The sequence below is a fragment of the Oncorhynchus masou genome, unplaced genomic scaffold (assembly GCF_036934945.1).
Source record: "Oncorhynchus masou masou isolate Uvic2021 unplaced genomic scaffold, UVic_Omas_1.1 unplaced_scaffold_2922, whole genome shotgun sequence".
Lineage (NCBI taxonomy): Eukaryota > Metazoa > Chordata > Actinopteri > Salmoniformes > Salmonidae > Oncorhynchus > Oncorhynchus masou.
Genome location: NW_027009343.1, coordinates 40,559 through 44,337, shown reverse-complemented (window position 1 = coordinate 44,337; position 3,779 = coordinate 40,559).

Here is a 3,779-nt window from a genome sequence, read left to right as displayed (position 1 = left end):
TGTGAGCTGTCCTCCCCTCCGCCTCCACTGGCATGCAGGTAATAAAGTGTTGGTGACAGATCTGTTTATTGCTCCAGCTCTGGCAGAAGGGTTGAGAGGAAGGAAGGAGAGTAGAGGTTCCTGTCTCAATGTATTCTAGTTGACGTACTTTGAAAAGAAATACTTGAATGGAAACTACATAATGTGCTTAGAATTATATGTGCATCAATCTGATACGAATAAATATATAATACTTATCTTTTAGTTTGGATTAGATTGTCTGGTGTGTATCTTATGAAAATTGCACGTAAATATATTTACACATAATTAGAGCGTTATTGAAGTACAAATTATAACAGTATCTCTTTAGACCACAGACATGTTATGTTAAAGCATTCATAAGAAAAACTGTGAGAAATTACAAGAAAACAAACATTTACAACCTTACGGTCGTCATGAAGAGCAGCAGGCAACAATACAACCTTACGGTCGTCATGAAGGGCAGCAGGCAACAATACAACCTTACGGTCGTCATGAAGGGCAGCAGGCAACAATACAACCTTACGGTCGTCATGAAGGGCAGCAGGCAACAATACAACCTTACGGTCGTCATGAAGGGCAGCAGGCAACAATACAACCTTACGGTCGTCATGAAGGGCAGCAGGCAACAATACAACCTAACGGTCGTCATGAAGGGCAGCAGGCAACAATACAACCGTACCGTCGTCATGAAGAGCAGCAGGCAACAATACAACCTTACGGTCGTCATGAAGGGCAGCAGGCAACAATACAACCTTACGGTCGTCATGAAGAGCAGCAGGCAACAATACAACCCACGGCCGTCATGAAGGGCAGCAGGCAACAATACAACCTTACGGTCGTCATGAAGGGCAGCAGGCAACAATACAACCGTACCATCGTCATGAAGAGTAGCAGGCAACAATACAACCGTACCGTCGTCATGAAGAGCAGCAGGCAACAATACAGCCTTACGGTCGTCATGAAGAGCAGCAGGCAACAATACAACCTTACGGTCGTCATGAAGGGCAGCAGGCAACAATACAACCGTACCGTCGTCATGAAGGGCAGCAGGCAACAATACAACCTTACGGTCGTCATGAAGAGCAGCAGGCAACAATACAACCTTACGGTCGTCATGAAGGGCAGCAGGCAACAATACAACCTACGGTCGTCATGAAGAGCAGCAGGCAACAATACAAAGCATCAGCCGCATGAAGGGCAGTAGGCAAAAATACAACCTTACGGTCGTCATGAAGGGCAGCAGGCAAAAATACAACCGCATGAACAGGCAAAAATACAACCTACGGTCGTCATGATGGGCAGCAGGCAAAAATACAACCGCACGGTCGTCATGAAGGACAGCAGGCAAAATACAACCGCACGGTCGTCATGAAAGGCAGCAGGCAAAAATACAACCGTACGGTCGTCATGAAAGGCAGCAGGCAAAAATACAACCGCACGGCCTGATGAAGGACAGCAGGCAAAATTGTCATGCACGGGTCGTCATGAAGGACATCAGGCAACAATACAATACTTGAAAGGCAGCAGACAAAAAATACAACCGCACGGTCGCCATGAAGGACAGCAGGCAAAAATACAAATCGGCCGCCATGAAAGGTAGCAGGCAAAAATACAACCGCATGAAGGACATCGGTCTCATGAAGGGCAGCAGGCAACAATACAATTGTAGCGGTACAACCGTTTCATGAAAGGCAGCAGGCAAAATACAATTACGGTCGTCATGAAAGGCAGCAGGCAACAATACAACCGTAAATTCGTCATGAAGGGCAGCAGGCAACAATACAAACCGTGCGAAAGTATCAAAAAGGCAGCAGGCAACAATACAACCGGCTCGTCATGAAAGGCAGCAGGCAACAATACAACCGCATGCAGGCAACAATACAACCGAAGGACAGCAGGCAAAAATACAACCGCATTTCGTCATGAAAGGCAGCAGGCAAAAATACAACCGACGGTCGATGATGGGCAGCAGGCAAAAATACAACCGTACGGTCGTCATGAAGGACAGCAGGCAAAAATACAACCGTACGGTCGTCATGAAAGGTAGCAGGCAAAAATACAACCGTACGGTCGTCATGAAGGACAGCAGGCAACAATACAACCGTACGGTCGTCATGATGTGCAGTAGGCAAAAATACAATCTTAAAAATCTGACTTCATGTTCAAGCCAAGGCTGGCTAGATCTGGTCATCCTCTAGCTTTTTACTAATGTGCTTTATTCAAGCTACTTTATTGAATAATGATGCATGCCAAGGCTTCTTATTAGAGATTGGGGAGTTTGTTTGAAGTTCAATCAATGAATATTTATTATCTTTCTGAAATGGGATAAGACTACTTAGCATAGTAAATTGTGTGAATAAATGAATTATAAAAATAAGAAATGGCTCACATTACCAGGCTTTAAATGGAGGCAAAGGAGGGCTATGTAATAGTGGAATAAAAGTTTCAGTTTTCGGCAGAAAGTGGATTAATGGAGTCCGTCAATATCTTATCTCTGCAAGGTGTAAAATTCCAACCGTATCAGTATTGAACCCCTGCCATTGGCCCCTACATTGTGGTTTGAGTAATTGAACCCCTGCCATTGGCCCCTACATTGTGGTTTGAGTAATTGAACCCCTGCCATTGGCCCCTACATTGTGGTTTGAGTAATTGAATCCCTGCCATTGGCCCCTACATTGTGGTTTGAGTAATTGAACCCCTGCCATTGGCCCCTACATTGTGGATTGAGTAATTGAACCCCTGCCATTGGCCCCTACATTGTGTATTGAGTAATTGAACCCCTGCCATTGGCCCCTACATTGTGTATTGAGTAATTGAACCCCTGCCATTGGCCCCTACATTGTGGAACCAAGTTGAGTCTGTGTATCCAGAGTCATGGAGGAGGAGAGGAGGCTCATTATCTGTCCCTGGTCTGAAGCCATAGAGAGTCCAGCATCGGGGGCTTTGTCATGGGTACTGGTCCCATTTACCAGGCTCACTGGTATGGAAGTAAAGATGGTCTTTAGTGGGGCAGACACCAGTCTCCCTCCAGGCAGACCCACCATTGTCCTCTCTGGCCTGGGCTGGTAGTCAGGCTGTATATCATAGGAAAACAAAACAGACATTCCATCTCTAATCTAGTGGGTCTTCTTTTTGTCCAGCTCCTCTCATTGTTTTACAGAGTCAGGGATTAACAACATGAATATCCGATAATCTGACTGGTTATTTAGCTGTAGAGCTTTGGCTTACTTAACATGACTTCCCCATGACTGAGCCATCCTCTCTGGGCCGCTGTGTGACCGGTGGGGGCCAGGAGCCTGACCTAGAGCTGGAGCTCTCTTACTGCCATAACCATTTGTTCAGTTACAATGTGTTTTCAATGGGAGGGGAATAGGGATAGTTAGTAGTTACAATGTGTTTTCAATGGGAGGGGAATAGGGATAGTTAGTAGTTACAATGTGTTTTCAATAGGAGGAATAGGGATAGTTAGTAGTTACAATGTGTTTTCAATAGGAGGGGAATAGGGATAGTTAGTAGTTACAATGTGTTTTCAATGGGAAGGGAATAGGGATAGTTAGTAGTTACAATGTGTTTTCAATGGGAGGGGAATAGGGATAGTTAGTAGTTACAATGTGTTTTCAATGGGAGGGAATAGGGATAGTTAGTAGTTACAATGTGTTTTCAATGGGAGGGGAATAGGGATAGTTAGTAGTTACAATGTGTTTTCAATGGGAGGGGAATAGGGGATAGTTACAATGTGTAGGGGAATAGGGATAGTT